The sequence below is a fragment of the Musca domestica genome, unplaced genomic scaffold (genome assembly GCF_030504385.1).
Source record: "Musca domestica strain aabys unplaced genomic scaffold, Musca_domestica.polishedcontigs.V.1.1 3, whole genome shotgun sequence".
Taxonomy (NCBI): domain Eukaryota; kingdom Metazoa; phylum Arthropoda; class Insecta; order Diptera; family Muscidae; genus Musca; species Musca domestica.
Genome location: NW_026712299.1, coordinates 30,526,907 through 30,545,351, shown reverse-complemented (window position 1 = coordinate 30,545,351; position 18,445 = coordinate 30,526,907). Strand labels below are relative to the sequence as shown.

Below are 18,445 nucleotides of genomic sequence, written 5' to 3'. Positions count from 1 at the left end.
ATCAGCCCAAATTGAATAGACATTTTCATATTCAACAGATTTTTACCATTTGGTGAAACTAGGTCCGACATATATATTGCTCCAATAAATATTCTTTAATATAATCCTTATCGTATTCATATAATGCACTATAAAGCAGTGTTTCTTGGAACTAGAGGTACAAGATCTTCCGTCAAATTTGTTGAAAAGCGATTCAGAGTTGGATATAGTTCCCAAATTTTTGAATATTCTAAAGCCATGATATGCATTCAAATAAGGTTTATAGTATATGATGTATGATCTGCTTCACATAAATTCCCAATATATTTTTTGGTTACGAGAGCTCTACTAAATAGGCATAGTGGTGTAGGGTATCATATAGTCGGCCCGCCCGACTTTTGACCTTTCCTAGCTGTTTTATAACCTCCACCATACTATGGAGGGTATATTAACTTATATTTTCTATAGCTATATTTTCTAAGTCGTCTGTCCGTCTGTCTGTTGTAATCACGCTATCTTTCGAACGAATTGAGATAGAAGGCTACACTTTTGCACACATGTTTATTTTGCCAGTAGGCAGGTTAAGTTCGTAAATGGGCCATGTAGGTCCATGTTTTCATATAGCCCCCATATAACGGTACCTCCCTATATTAGGTATTTTGATGATTTTAGCGACATTATCCACCGGAATTGTTTCAAATTTGGTATTTGAAGTTCCAAATGGATACTACAGCCTAAGACAGAAAATTGTCTGTGCAGGTTCACGTCTTCGTATTGCCCCCCATATAACGGTACCTCCCTACATTCGGTATTTTGATGATTTTAGCGTCAAATTACGTATTTAGAGTTTGTAATGGGAACTACAGTCTGTGACAGAAAATTGTCTATGCAGGTCCAGGTCTTCGTATAGGCACCATATATCAGTACCTTCCTATTTTCGGTATTTTGACGATTTGAGGTACAATACTTACCGAAATTGTTTAAGATGTCGTATTTTACATTCGTAATGGATCCTACAGCCTGTGACAGAGAATTGTCTATGCAGGTCCAGGTCTTCGTATAGCTCCGATATAACGGTACGTCCCTATATACGGTATTTTGATGATTTTAGCTACATTATTCGCCGTTTATTTCACTTTTCGAATTTGAATATGGTAATTGCTTATGACAAACAATGCTTATGTAGGTCCACGTCGTATAGACTTAGACTTATATTCGGTATTTTTAAGATTTTATCAGAACTTTTAACGGATTTTACTTTTCCAAATTCGTTCCAAATGGCGGAGGGTACGGGCCGAACTTACTGCTTTTTAACTTGTTTTTATACCCTCCACCTTGGAAAGGAGGGTATATTAACTTTGTCATTCCGTTTGTAACATCCCTAAATATTCGTTTTAGACCCCATAAAGTATATATATTCATAATCAGCATAAAATTCTAAGTCGATTTAACGATGTCCGTCTGTCTGTCTGTCCGTCCGTCCGTCTGTCTGTCTGTCCGTCCGTCCGTCTGTCTGTCTGTCCGTCTGTCTGTTGAAATCACGATACAGCCCACATTATTTGACGTAGATCTCCAAAATTTAGCAGAGCTATTTGCATTGTGTCTAGGATGGTTGGTATTGAAAATGAGATATATCGGTCCACGTTCTGGTATAGTCCCCATATAACGGTACCTCCCGATATTCGGTATTTTGATGATTTATGCCACATTTTTTCACGGATTTGTCTTAAAATTGGTATTTGTAGGTCATAGCGGGTCCCTGAGCGTGTGGCAAAACATTGCATGTATAGGTCCACGTTGTGGTATAGCCCCCATATAAAGGTACCTCCCGATATTTAGTATTTTAGTTTTTTTACCACGTTTTTTCACGGATTTGTCTGAAAATCGGTATTTGTTGGTCATAATGGGTTCCAGCTCCGGTGGCGGAACATTGTAATTATAGGTCCACGTTTTGGTATAGCCCCCATATAACGGTACCTCCCGATATTCGGTAATTTGATGATTTTTGCCACATTTTTTCAGGGATTTGTTCGAAAATTGGTATTTGTTGATCATAATTGGTTCCAGCTTCGGTGGCGAAACATTGCATGCATGGGTCCATGATTTGGTATGGGTAAAAGTTGGTATTTGTGGGTCATAATGGGTTCCAGCTCCGGTGGCGAAACATTGTAATTATAGGTCCACGTTTTGGTATAGCCCCCATATAACGGTACCTCCCCATAATCGGCATTTTAATGGTTTTTGCCACATTTCTTCTAATGTTTCTTTTACCCTAAGGTGGAGGGTATTAAAAGTTTGGCCCGGCCGAACTTAATGTTTTTTTACTTGTTTTTTTAAGTCGGATGTAGCTTCTGTTTGTGACACTTAGCGCCGTTCTGTTAAATCCAAATTTTGCAGATATCTTTTTTAATGTATGAGTGCGGGCTTTAAAATTTACTTTTTATATATTTCTTCTTAATATCACAAATAGTTTAAATAGTAATACTATTTTAATAGGCGTTTTCATGTAACCAACTTTTGTAAGTTAGTGTAATCAGCATTACATCGCATCATGCATACATAATTTAAATGTGTACAATTACAGATTCCAAATTTATATCAATAAATCGATTATTTTATGGTTTGTTAATTACAATTGCAGCAACACAGTTTAAAATTTAGTGGGTGTTTCCCATGTTCCGTTCAGTAACAATTAGTTTAGATATTTAGGCGTTAATAATCTAATTGAAATGGAATTGCAACAATTTCAAATGCAGTACATTTTGATTTATTCATATTGTTGGTAATTAGAGTAGTCTACATTCAATATTGTTTTACCTATGGAAAAATGTCGTTACCGCTTCCAAAATGAATTGAAATGAAATGAAAAAAAAAAAAACAAGTTAAAAAGTATCAGTCGCTTTTGCCTATGGATGTATGGATGTATACCCATAAGATTGGATATAAGGATGGTGAAATCATAAATTCTAAGAAATACTAACTAACTACTACTAAGAAATACTAAGATATAGTCAGTTGTAAAAAAAAGCTAGCTTGTTTCGCAAGTTATGACAGATGAAAGTATTAAAAATTATGATCTTTTGTGGGTGAGTTACCAGAAAGGGTTCGCAGATATATATCTTCTTTATAACAGTGTTAGCAAAAATGATCGTATTTGAAGAGTGTTGGGTGATTATTTCGCCTTTTTGAGCGTTTTGTTTTTCAAAATCTCAAACCCTATGTGGGGGAGGTATCAGAAGAAATGGTTGGGTCTACCATCTTTATAATAGATCTTGTGTCGATAAAAATATTGAGATGTGCCAAGACTGAATGGAATCGAATATTAATTTCGCGTTTTATGAGCTCCATTAAATTTTTGTCCCTTTTTGGGAAAGGTATTAACCGATATATTCCATCTTGACACCTGACCTTGTGTTAATAAAAAATATTGTGATGTGTTGAATTTTAAGACAGTCGATCTCTCAGTCTCAGTCAAAATTTTGACCCTTTGTGGGGTAGGTACTTTATGGAGTTGACCGGTATTGTCCATTTTCGAACCTGACGTAGCAACCATGCAGATATTAGGATTTGTCTGCGCAGCAAAATATTTTTTTTTTTAAATATCGAATATTTGTGGGGAGGTACCAGAAAGAGTGGATCGATATTGCCCCTCTCCGAACTCGATCTAAATTTGATAATAATATTACGATGTACCAAGTTTGGACCAAATCAGATACACCAGCCATACAGATTTGGCCCAAAGAGACCTAGGGTTTAAAACCGTTATTTCGTTGAGGCACGTTTCGACCGAGTCAAATCACATATACCCTCTCTAACTAGCCATATAGCTGAGGGTACAATACGTATCTCACAGAAATTGAGTTTCCCAGTTTGCTCAAGTTAAGTATATGTTGGGTTAAAATATGAGCAATATCGATCTACCTCTTGTTGTACCTAACTCACAAACATATCTTTCAACACCAGGTATTGGACCAATATAGACATTTCGAAGAAGAAAAAGGCAAAAAATAAGAATTTAAAAAAAAATATGAATTTGCTTAAAATTTCGCATATCTTAATATTTCTGCTGATATAAAATGCGGCGTCAAAAATACAATTCAAAATTTCACAGATATGGAGGGTATATTAAGTTTGTCATTCCGTTCGTAACACCTCGAAATATACATTTCAGACTCCACAAAGTGTATATATTCTTGATCAGCATAAAATTCTATGTCGATTTAACGTTTAATTTAATCTGTGGAAATAACTCTAGCTTCCGAATGAAATGAAGTAGGTTTTACTCAGATGTATGTTTGTTCTGCAGGACTTTTGGTATTGAAAATGGCCTATATAGGGTCCACGTTTTGGTATAGCCCATGTAGAACTGTCCCGTCAGATTGAAGGTTTCTTGTTTGCTTTGAATAATTTTAACCCAAAATTTGCTGTAAATTGGCGGCATGTGTTCCCATTATGTATGTAAATGACATCCTTGCTTACAACTGTCAATGTAGGTCTATGTTTTTATATAGTCTCCATTTAACTGTGCCCCCAAATATTCGATATTTTGATGATTTGTGTCACGCTTTTCACCAGAAGTGTTTCCAACGGTACCTCCCTATATTCGGTATTTTGATGATTTTAACAACTTTATTCAACGGAATGGTTTCAAATTTCGTATTTTAAGTTTGTAATGGTTAAGTTGCAGGTCCACGCTTTCGTATATCGCCTATATAACGGTACCCCAAAAAATTCGGAATTTTTATTAGTTTAAAGACATTATAACCGTAATTGTTTCAAATTTCGTAGTTGGGGTTCGAAATCGGTACTTCAGCATAGGACAAAAAATCACATATTCAGGTCCACGCTTCGTATAGCCCCCATACAACAGTATCCCCCGATATTCAGTGTTTTGATGATTTTAGATACAATATTCACAGGAATTGTTTTAAATTTCGTATTCGAAGTTCACTATGGGTAATTCAACCTATGACTGAAAATTGTATATATAGGTCCATCTTCGTACAGCTCTCATACAACGGTACCTTCCTATATTCGGTATTTTGATGATATATGCGATATTATTCACCGGAATTGTTTAAAAATTCGTAGTAGAATTTCGGAATCGGTACTACAGTCTATGACAGAAAATTGTCTACGCAGGTTCACGTCTTCGTATTACCCCAATATAACTGTACCTCTAGATATTTCGGTATTATTTTGAAGGCATTGTTCAGCGAAATTGTTGCAAGTTCGGAATTGGTGCTATGAGAGATACTTGTCTACAGATTTTTTTTTTTTTTTTTTGAAATTATTCAAATTCCTTCAAAACGGCGGAGGGTATTAAAAGTTCGAACTTAGCTGTTTTTTATACCCTACAACACTATGTGTATAAGTTTGATTGGGCCAACAATTATGTAACACCTGAGTCGATCTAGCTATGTATGTCCGTTTGTCCGTCTGTCCATGTTAATTTGTAATCACTCCACAGGTCGCAATTATGGCCCGATCTTCACGAAATTTGGAATGTAGGTGGGGCTAGGATAGAATAGAACAGAATAGAAGCCTAAGTTATAATGGACCAAAAAAAAAATTATGATTTTGCAGTTGCAGTTGATTTTACAAGTCGCAATTATAGACCAATCGCAGCGGAAGTTAGCATGGGTCTAGAGCTTAGGGCTGGGCAGAAGCCTTCCAATTTTGATGGTCATCGGGTAATATTTAGTGGGTGAAATAGACCATAACATTCATGTAAAGTAAAAGTCAAATTTTCCATTAATTATTACAAATAGATAAAGAGATCAACTCTGACCATTACGTAGATGTCGATAGTAAATATATCGGATATATGTAGCGAAATATATACAATGTGTATATACAAAGGAATGGGATGTTAGATAGAATGCTTATATCTCAAGAATGGCTGGACCGATTTTAGCAAAATTTGTCAATTCAGAATGCCTTCATGGCATAAAAGTATAAAATCTAAAAAATCGCATAAAAAGATGCCAATAATGATGTTAATATAGATTTCGTAGTATTTTGTGACATTTTGTTATTTTTTTCGTATTTTTTATCGGATGCGATTTTTTCAATTTGACTTAATATTGAAGTGTATATTTTTTTAATACTTTTTCACCTTACAACACAGGTTGGGGTTATTATATACAGATTACAATTATCGTCCAATCCTCACGAAAATTTTCACAAGGGTAGGGTTAGGCTGGTTTTATATTCCTGGTTTTGCAGCCGTTATAAAGGTCACAAAGAGAAACCAAAGGGCACGAAATCTCGCATTAGGTTAGAGCTTAAGACAGCGGGTAGAATGAACCACTGCTTTTTTGTGAAAAAAATAACAACATTATTTACAGGAGATATCTGAAATATACATAAGGCGAACTTCTGGCTTTTGGATGCTGATTTCGTTGACGAATATAGCCAAATATCGTAGACAAGCAAATCATATAGATGAGTCTAACTTTGGAGATAAAGAGGGGCCTCTTGCTTTTGGAGATGATCGCAATATTTTTTGGGGTTTAAATGAACCAAAAACAGAAACAATTTCCTGATCACACAATTGAACCCAATCGACGCGCCTGAGAAGAGAGTTAAGGACAGGAAAGAATTCTAGTATTTTTGATGACCATTGGATTATATTTAGCTGTAAAATGGAGAACAACAAGTAACAACACAACACAGTGCGCAAATATAGGGCAAATGTCCCTTGTCAAAATGCTAAGGGTAATATCTGGACAGTGCTCCGTGACATTAATTCAAAAGCGAAATCTTCCAAAATGGATTTCGACAAAAGGGGCTTCAAACATATTGCAGTGTTGTAGGGTATCACATGGTCGGCCCCACATGACTATAGCCTTTGCTTACTTGTTTTTTTTTTTTTTTTTAATTTCTAAGTTCGTTCAAAATTGTGGAGGGTATTTAAAGATCGGCCAGGCCGAACTTAGCTGCTTTTTTACTTGTAAAATATTGCCTTTGTAATTCAAGTCATTTTATCAGAAATTTGAGCTTTGTCATTTTTAATGCATGTGTTTTCATTTGAAATTCGAAAAACTCATTTATGTACGAATAATATAAGTAATGTCTTTTAAAAGTTAGTTAAAATACATTGTAATCAAAAAAGGATCTTCTATTATTAATTTCGATAAAAGTGCAAATAAGTAGCCGAGCGGTATTAATATTCTCCTCTGAGCACAAAATAGAATAATTCGAATTTCAAGTGAAAAGTTCAAACTGCAAATAAACAAGTAAAAAAGTAGCAGGCCGAACTTTGAATACCCTCCACCATTTGGAACGAATTAGAAAATATTCAAAAAAATAAAATCCATTGAAAATTCTGTTAAAATCTTTAAAATACCTAATATCGGAAGGTGCCGATATATGGGGGGATATACGCTATTGTGGACCTATATAGACAAATCTATGTCTGGGGGTAAAGTACTCACAAGGAACTCCTTGTGTGGATTTTCAGATAATTCCATTGGGAAATGTGGATAAAATCATCAAAATACCAAATATCGGGGGTACCGTTATATGGGGGCTATACGATATCGTGGACGTATATAGAAAAGTGTGGCTAACATCATCAAAATATCGAATATCGGGGGGTACAGTTATATGGGGGATATACGATATCGTGGACCTATATAGACAATTCTTTTTGAGGGGGTAAAATGCCCAAAAGGGACTCCTTTTGTGGAATTTCAGACAATTCCATTGAAAAATGTGGCTAACATCATCAAATACCCAATATCGGGGGTACTGTTATATGTGGGCTATACGATATCGTGGACCGATATACCCCATCTTCGAACTTGACCTGCCTGCAGACAAAAGAGAGATCTGTGCAAAATTTTAGCTTCCTATATTAATTCGTTTAGATTGTAGCGTGATTACAACAGACGGACAGACGGACGGACAGGGCTAAATCGTCTTAGAATTTTACGCTGATCAAGAATATATATACTTTGTTGGGTCTAAAGTGATTATTTTGATGAGTTACAAACGGAATGACGAACTTAATATACCCTCCTTACTTTTTTTGGTGGAGGGTATAAAAAATCGAATTGCAAATGAAATTCTGGATTTCCAATTCAAAATTATTTATTTAACAAACGGAACTGTCGAGTGGTAAATAAGACATTACGAATTACAAATCAAGTTATCGAGTGTTTCGAATCGCATACCAAAAACATCAAAATTCCCAAATATTATGCAATAATATAATGTATGGGAATGGTAGAGTAAGAAAATTTAGTTTTAATCCACAATATAAATGTACCTGAAAAGGCTTCTATTGAAAACCTGTTACTTGTGAAAACTTTTCGAAGATAATAAATCTGTAAGAAAAAAAATTGTTTTCAAACTCTATTACATTGTACATTATGTATGTATATTATATGGGATTATAAAGTAACACATTTGAATAATTGTAACACAAAATGATTATTAATTTTTTTGCCCTAATTTGGTTATCCCAGGGAAGAGTAACTATTTTCTATTTTTTTTTTTTTTATTTTGTAAAATAAACCTTCGTATAACTTTTGAAAATTAAATACTTTTAACATAAAACTTTAAAAACAACATTGCTCATTAAGCACTTCTTTCATCATCTTGATTTTTCTAATAACCACAATCCCCTCCTCACTTTGTTTGTTACCATTACTTTTTCTCGACCACATTGACCAACTCCACCACTACCATCAACACCACGACGAATGAATGCCTTCAAAATGACATTCCATGTTATTGCAACAAATACAAAAAATAACAACTACAACATCGACAAAAACACAAATGAACCAACGAACGACAAACGGTTACACTTTTCTTGGTAACATCCTGGATTGGCCGGCATCTTCTTTAACAAAAACAAACAACAACAACAGTAGCGATACAGAAAGTGCCGATGTAAAAGCCACCTCAACGGCAACAACTGCAACCACAGCCGCAGCTTCGGAAGTTGATCAAAATGCCCCAGTAACAGGGGATAGCTGCAACAAGAAGTCGAAGCGATTGCCCTCATTTGCTGCCATATTCAAGCGAATGAACGAGCGAGATGCATCCACCAAATACCGGAAGAACAACGAAACGGAAACTGGCAACAACGACAACGAGGATGCTGCCACAGCAGCAGTAACAGGCGGAGCAGGTACTGGTGCAGCTAATGAACAATTGTCACCTGATGGTGTCACAACTGATGGCAATGACAATCAACCAAAGGTATTGTTGTAATCATTATTTTTTATATTTTTATTTGATATCTTTATTTTGTTATCTTTTATTAGCCATGATTTTGTCCCTCTCTCTCTTTTATGGTTTGTCCTAAATTTTGGTTTGTTCCCCTTGTGCCAGCTAAGTTTTAGCAGTGGAAAGGACTAAGGAGAATTCCCTTTATATGATTATCATTTCCCAAAAATACTTTACTTTAGTTTCATCGTGTCATTAAGTGAATTCCTTCAAAACAACCCCCCGCCCCCCTCGCTATGATTTGTAGAACAAATTTTTCTCTTGATTTCCATCATTTTTGAATGATTGTATTCGTATAGTTTGTTGTTTGCCTGAATTATGTTGTAGTTCTAATGTAGTTTATTTATTATTATTATCGTCCAATATCGAAAATACCCAGTTTTGCATTAGTGTTTCTATCATTTCTATGTTGAAATTCTTCAGCTTACTCTTCTTAATGGAATCGTTTTTCTCTCTTTTTTTCTCTGTTACGAATTTTGTTTGAAATGCATGAATTTTGGTATTTACACACATTACCCACCAAAAAAAAACAAAGGTAATCATATGGCAAACTTCGTCACCTGAATGGACATTCAAATAGAACAATCAAACGCTCAAAAGGTATTCAAGAATTCCCCTCATATAAATATATCATTGAAATATCCCCCCTCATATTTATTATTAATAAATAAAAAAGCATACATTTATATAAAAATTTTGATATAAATTTACAACTATTCTCTGTTATGCAAACATGATTTCACTTTTCAGCAACGAACCTTTTAAGTTTCAGCATAAAAAAATTTCAGTAGTAGTACTAAATTCCTAACTAAGTAGTACTAAGTTCCTAACCTTTAATTATTAGGAAATAGCGGTATAATACCCTAGGTCTATTTTGACCAAATTTGTTTCGGAACATTTGGAACTCGTTTTTGAAGTCTATACCGTTCCATTTGCATACCCTATAAAACAGGATATTAAGCCTTCGTGCATTTGTTTGTAACATATATAAGGAGATGCGATTTTAAGTCAATTTATGTTTGTCCATTCGTCTCTCTGTCCATATATTTGAGTAAGTAAAGTACAGGTGGCATTCATTACACCCTCAGTCATATGGCTATAGAGGGTTTATATCATTTGATACTGCAAAAACGTGCCTCATCGAAATAACGGTTTTAGACCCCAGGTATCTTTGTACCAAATCCGTTTCTGGATATTTGGAGTCGATTTAGGGGTGTCCGTCCGCCCGTCTGTATAGCTAGTGTGCACTATGACTCTCGAAGAGAGTTTGCGATTTGATCCAATCTTGGTACATGGTAATATAATTATCAAACTTAGATAAAGTTCGGAGATGGATAATATCACAAATATTTCCCTGAATATCGTTGTTACGGAGTGCATATTACGGCTGTGGGTAACAAATATAACAAATCGGATGAACAATATATATGGGAGCTATAGCTATATCTGAACCGATCTTCACCAAATTTGATATACTAGCTTCTAGACTCAATTCGGTCGTAAGTGTCAAATTTCATACCATTTGGGCAAATATTAGACGTTTGGTGCACAATAAAAAGTAAATCGGACGAAGTTATATATGGGAGATATATCCAAATCCGAACCGATCTCGATAAAATTTAGCAAAGCTATTTCTGTGCTGTATTTGATGTATTTCGACAAATATTGTTGTTTCAGAAAGCATATTACGGCTGCGGAGGACTAAAATAACAAATCGGATGAACAATACATATTGGAGCTATAGCTATATCTGAACCGATTTCGATCAAATTTGGCATACTTATTTTCAGGCCTAATTTGGTTGTATGTGCAAAATTCCATACTATTCGGGCAGATATTACACGTTTGGTGCACAATAAACGGCAAATCGGACGAAGAAATGTATGGGAGCTATATCTAAATTTTTACCGATTATCTCCAATTTCAATAAGGTTCGTCCTTGGGCCAAACAAATGTTGTTTGGAAAATTTCATCTCAATCGGATAATAAATGCGAAATATACTTTGTTCACAAAAATACATGGACGGACATGCATAAACCGACCCAGAATGTGATGTGGTCTATCTCGTTTCCATTTGCCTGTTACAAACAAATGCACAAAGACATAATACACTGGCCACCTTGTGGTGTAGGGAAAAAGAAAGGTTAATTTGATTTGGGGCAAACTTTTGCAAATTCTAATATTTTTGTCAGTATTAGGTCAGGTGCGAAAATTGATAATATCTATATAGGCCCATTATATAAGCCCACTCCTTCCGATTTCTTCAAACTCGGCAAATATTTCTAGAAAGCACAAGATCTACTATGAAGATGGTTTATAGGTCAAAAGTTTTGAATAACCAAAAACATCATAAAATGCGAATTTAGTATCCAATTCTGTTCAAATTGCACACATCCCAATATTTCTACTAAAACTACATCTGGTATGAAGATGGGATGTTTTGATTCACTCCTACTCTCATAAAACGCGAAAAAGCATTTGATTTCTTTCAAACTCGGGAAATCTAAATATTTATACCAGCACAAGATTTATTATGAAGATGTAGGTATACATCGGCCCACTCCTTGGGGTACCTCCCACACAACGGGTCAAAATTTTGAAAACACAAATACTCTAGACATAACAGTCCAACGGATTGGTATCCGGAGATTTTGGTGGCCAGTGTGCGCAGGAAAAAAAGCGAGGAACCTTATTTTGTAACCATTCTTGGGTGGCGCGTGCCGAGTGCGATGGTGCTGAGTCCTGTTGGAATGTCCAAGGTCTGCTGGCAAAATGTTTGCGTGCCCAAGGCTTTAATACACCCTTTTGAATATTTTCGTGATAATATTCGGCGAAGAGCGACTATCGGCTATTATGGCGGCCCACACCATCACCATGGCCGGCGCTTGAGTTCTGGTGGCCAACCGAAGGTGCACATTTTCAGCTGACCTCCTTGGCAAGTAAACACGATTATTTTATTTGTTTACAAAATGCTTGACAGCGAATGTTTTCTCATCGGAGAAAACTAAATTCGGCAGTTCACCACTTTCGGCCAAGCCAAGGAACTCTTTAACTTTTTTGAGTCTATTTTGTTTCTGTGGCGGTGTAAGTTCTTGCGCTTTTTGGAATATCAATGTCTTTACCCCGCCCGAGCTCATCTTTCAATAATTGACGCTTCTTTACTTTTCGAACCATTTCTGCTGATGTTGCTGTTTTTTTCTTTCCATTGCCTTGACGTCGGTCTACGCCCGAGTTTTCTAACGTTGTGCTCTAACGGAGTGCTCTAACGATAGCCACTTCTGGTTTTTGTTTCCGGAAAATTCTCACCGAAATGCTTTTGTACGCTTGTAAACAATATAATGAGCTGTCACTGGAATAATTTTAACAGCTTAATTTGGTTGCAGTTTTTTCATCTCATTGTATTTTATTTGATAGGGCCAAAATGTGTCTCATCGAAATAACGGTTTTAGACCCTAGGTCTCTTTGGACCAAATCCATTTTAGACATTTGAAGTCGATCTAAGGATGTACGTCCGTCGGTCTTGTTAGCTGAGTTATTCGCATGTTAACTCTCAAAGGGCGCATCCGATTTGATCCAAACTATGTGCATCGTAATATAATTATCAAACTTAGATAAAGTTCGGTTATGGACCATATCAATCAGTGGTATTATTAAAACTTATACATTTATTTTTTTATTTAGCATCCAATTATCTTCAAATGGCACACATCCCAATATTTCTACTAAGAAAATATCTGGTGTGAAGATGGGATATGTCGATCCACTCCTTCTGCTAGCTCTCCCACAAAGGTGTTAAAATTTGGACTGACCCAAACTCTCATAAAATGCGAAATAAATAAATCACCTGAATTTTGGCATATTCGACACAATTCAGTCTAGAAGCAATTACATCGAATTCGGAGACAATCGGTTCAAATATAGCTATAACTCCCATATATATGTTCCATTCGATTTGGTGTCCCTCTCATGCGTAATATGCACTCCACAACATTGATATTTGATACCGGGCATCAGATACTGCTCGAATATACCTCTGTCAAATTTTATAAAGATTGGTTCAGATTTGGATATAGCTGCCATATATCTTCAACCGATTTCGGGTTAATTATGCACCAAATGGCCAATATCTGTCCAAAAGTCCTGTATTTTAGTACATCCGATCGAATTCAGGTTAGAAGCAAGTACATCAAATTTGATTTGGTGTTTAAGTCCCTCACATTTGTAATATGCATTCGACAACAATGACATTTGGTTCCAGATATCTTATAGAGCTCGGAAATACCTTTGCCATATTTTATGGAGATCGGCTAAGATTTGAATATAGCTCCCATATATATCCTTAATCCGATGTCAGATTTATTGTGCAAATAATGGCTAATATCAGACCAATTGCAGTGAATTTCGGAACGTGCATTTCCGTTTTGTGGAACTCGGCTTCGATATATATTTTTTTAAATTATCTTTCCCGAAGTTATATCATGCAAGCTCTATAGCAATGTTATTTGGTATAAAAGATTAAAATGTCTCCATCAAGTTTAGTGAAAATTGATTCAGAATTGGATATATCTCCCATATATTAGTTCCCTCTGAAACCAAACTATAACTGCTCTAAAGCCACATTTTGATAGGTGGTAGGATCTACTTAAAATAAATTATTTTGTTGTGGGAGCTCTACTAAATATGTATAGTAGTGTAGGGTTTTATATAGTCGATCCCGGCCGACTTGTGACTTTTCTGTACTGTACCCTACACCATATAATGGAGGGTACATTAAGTTTGTCATTCCGTTTGTAACACCTCGAAATATACATTTTAGACCCACAAAGTATATTCTTGATCAGCATAAAATTCTATGTCGATTTAGCAATGTCCGTTCGTCTGTCCGTCTGTGGAAATCACTTCACTTCACAAAATGAAGTAGGTTGATAAAATTTTACACAAATGTGTATTATGTCTGCAGGACTTTTGGTATTGAAAATGGGCCATGTAGGTCCATGTCTTCGTATAGCCCCCATATAACGGCACATCCCGCTATGCGTTATTTTGATGATTTTAACGACATTATTTACCGGAATTGTTTCAAAATTGATATTTAAGGTTCGTAATAGATACTACGGCTTAAGACAGAAAATGGGCCATGTCTTCCATGTCTTCGTATAGCCCCCATATAACGGTACATCCCGATATTCGGTATTTTGATGATTTTAGCGACATTGTTTACCGGAATTATTTCAAATTTAGTATTTGAAGTTCGTAATGAATACTACAGCCTATGCCAGAAAATTGTCTGTACTGGTCCACGTTTTATAACCCCCATGGTACCTCCCTATATTCGGTATTTTGATAATTTTAGCTACATTATAAACAGAGTTTTTTCAAATTTCGCATTTGAATATTGTAATAGCTTGTGACACAAGTTGACTATGCAGCTCCACGTCGTCGTATAGACCCTAATATATGGCAACTTTCGGTATTTTTAAAATTTTAACAGAATTTTTAATGGATTTTATTTGTTTCGAGAATTGCCAAAGTCGTTCCAAATGGTGGAGGGTATTCAAAGTTCGGCCCGACCAAGCTTACAGCTTTTTTACTTTTTTTCAAAATTCGGGTCTAAAAAATTGATAATTCAGACTATTACTTTTTAAATAACCCCATAACCACTTGTTGGATAGGTATTTTCACTAGCTTTCAAATTATACCTATACTGTCAATGTCGGATCTAACCCGGTACTTGGAAATATACGGGTCCAAGGGTTCTTCTTTTTCTCTTCCATACTGCAATAAAATGGTGTTACGCCAGAGTCAGACGAAATTTCAAAATTTGTTTGCATTTTGTTTAGTTTACTTGTCTTCGGCACTGTGATTCCAATCGCAATTGGTTTCTTAACAACTCGTCTAGATGATCGGAGGTTTTAAAGGGAGTACCTTTGGTTGTGCCATGTTTCCATCTCCGCAAATTGTAATAAATTTGAATGGAATAATTGGCCCAATATATTTGAGTGTCGTATAAAGCGTATAGGCTTGAAACCGCTTATTCGAATTCAGATTTTATAGATTTTTTTCTTTCGCTTCAACGCTTGATGTATATGTTGATCTTGCAATTTTTTTGAAATCTGTTACTGGTCGCGTTTAAGTATACTCTTTACTGTTGTTTTTTTTCGGCCGATTCATGATCTTCAGTGTATATGTTATTCAGTACATCTCAATATTGTTCCAGTAGAGGGTTTTTAGATTATATTATTTGTTATACCCTACAACACTATGTGTTGGGGGTATTATAAGTTTGATTGGGCCAGAATTTATGTAACACCTCGAAATATTGGTTTCCCATATAGGAAAGTATATATAGATCTTCCTAGCTCACCGAGCTGAGTCGATCTAGCTATGTATGTCCGTCCGTCCGTCTGTCCGTCTGTCCATGTTAATTTGTAATCACTCTACAGGTCGCAATTATGGCCCGATCCTAACGAAATTTTGCACGAAGGTGGGGTTAAGGTCAGAATAGAAGCCTATTTCTTTTGGAGATGATCGCCAAATGTTTAGGGGTTAAAATGGACCAAATACTGAAAAAATTTCGGACTTTGCAGTAGCTATACAGGTCGCAATTAAGGACCAATCGACCCGGAATGTAGCTAGAGTTTAGGGAGGGGAAGAAGCCTACCAATTTGGGTGGTCATCGGATAATATTTAGCGGGTAAAATAGACCATATCATTTTTGTTGAAAAAAATTCAACATTTTTCATTAAACCGCGAATATTTTAAATCCCGGCGAAATCACTAAGCCATGACAAGGTTACTTCTGATCTTTACATTGATGTTAAGATCCAACAAATCGGATATATAGCAAAATATGTGCGATATATATGTCTATCAAAGAAGATATGCTTGAAAGATATGTCGAGAACGGCTGAACTGATTTCGACAGTTCCCATTAATTAAGAATGGCCTCTTGGCAGGAAAGAAAAAACGTCTAAAAAATCGCATAAAAATATCTCCCTAAAGATAAAAATATCGATTTTGTAACATTTTCTCATATTTTTTCAATTTTGGCATATTTTTGGCATATTTTCATTTTGAATTAAACATTTGGTAATATTTCTACAGCTAACAAAACTAAGTAGTTAGGATATCAGGATATCATATACAGATCGCATTTTTGGCCCGATCCTTACGAAATGTTGCATGGGGATAAGATGAGGGTCAGAATAGAAGCCTACTCGTTTTGGAGATGATCGCCATATATTTAGGGGTTGAAATGGACCAAAAAACTGCAAAAATTTCAGCAGGTCGTAATTATCGCCCGATCTTCACGCACATCTGAATGGGAGTTATCGGACATTGCAAAAGCCAAGCAGTTTCGGATGGCCATCCAAAAATATTCAATGTGTAAAATAGTTTGCCAACTTTTGTAGACAAAATACGAAAATGTCCATTCCAGTGACTTTTTGGAGAATTCACAAATACAGGAAAGACGCACTTCTGACTATTTCGTTGAAGAATGTCTGTATCTCATATAGATGCGTTTCAGTCAAAAACCAATAATAAATGTTAATCTTTTGCCACTTCTGAGAGATTATAGGTCTTTGGGAAATATTGGTTCCAGATCTAGGAAGACCATTTACGTGCAACATCTACCAATAAATTGGAAATGAGCAAATTAGTTTAAGTTGCTATTATTCGAAAATTAGAGAACGAAACCTGATGGTTTTCTTTTATAATTTGTAACAATATCTTGAGTATCTCGCCTATATAAACAGGGTTGTAGGGTATTCAACGGTCGGCCCCGCTCGACTGTAGCCTTTGCTTACTTGTTTTAAATGTATTTCTGGTCAAAGTGTATTTCAGCTCAAAATCCACAATTAGGAACCCTGTTGTTTAGGTATATAAAAAAGGGTCTGAAAATACATATATCTGTGTGTATTGCTCCCAATATGTATGACCTACATATTTACATTTCAAAATTGTCCCACAAAATAAAAATTAATTACAAAATTACATTTAAATATTTGTAAATTTTTAATCCCAATTTACTTTGTAATAAATAATTAATTATTTTATCTTTTTTTCATTCTATTCCCCCGCACAGGAAGACAAACAACTCGTCTATGCAGAACTTGTATTAAAACCCGCTGAAAACAATGAACCATTGCCACCAAAAAATTCAACTGAATATGCGGAAATTGTCTATGTGAAAAAGGATGATAAAAAATAGAACAAAGGAAAACAAATAAACCAGTAAATATCAAAATACAACGCAACAACAGAAAAAAATAAAAATTCTTCACACACACACAAACACAAAGTGGCATTCAAATTCATTAAATTACGAAACAAAAAAAGAAAAACAAAATACAAAAAAAAACAAGAGATGATACAAACAAAAATTAGGTGTTAATTAAGAGATAGAACAACAACAAAAGTGAAAAAAAATAAAACAGTTTTCTAAAAACTAAATGTAAACTAAATCGAATCATATTCATTATTTATCTCTAAATGTTGTTTTATGTATTTAAATAATACACAAATATATTTATTTAATAGAAAGTTTTGGAATATTTATTGATGTAGCAGCAGCAGAGCATAAGGGACGAGTTGAGTATTTGCAAAATTTTAAATAATAGAAATTAACTGTTGTTTTTTTTTCAGAATACCTTAATTACAATTTCATGAAATTTTGTGATAATTGATACGGTTATTGGCGATATTTAAAATTTTTTTATGTTAAAAAAACAATGTTTATAAGTTTTTTGAATATAAAATTGGACAGAGGCAGCACTGGGCGACAAAATTCAAATATTTCAATAATCACAGGGAAAATTCAGAAGATTATGCAATTAGAGCTAAAAAAATTAAAAAAAAAAATTAAGTTCGGCCGGGCCGAATTTTGAATACCCTCCACCATTTGGAACGAATTTGGCCATTTCAAAAAAAAAAAAAAATAAAATCCATTAAAAGTTCTTTTAAAATCTTAAAAATACCGAATATAGCCGTTATATTAGGGTCTATACGACGACGTGGACCTGCATAGTCAACTTTTGTCATAAGCCAATACAATATTCAAACGCGAAACTTGAAAAAAAATCGATGAATAAGAATATGAATAAGGAGGTACCAGCATTATATGGGGGCTATACCAAAAAGTGGACCTACAAGACAATTTTCTGCCATATTCTGTAATACCCATTACGAATTTCAAATGCCGAATTTGGAAAAAATTCGTTA

The 18,445-nt window shown here is 35.0% G+C and overlaps 1 pseudogene; it reads left to right on the top strand.

Moving 5' to 3' along the window:
• LOC131800440 (fasciclin-3-like) overlaps nucleotides 1–17,455 on the top strand; it is a 53,181-nt pseudogene extending 35,726 nt beyond the window's left edge.
• Nucleotides 17,456–18,445: the final 990 nt, after the last annotated feature.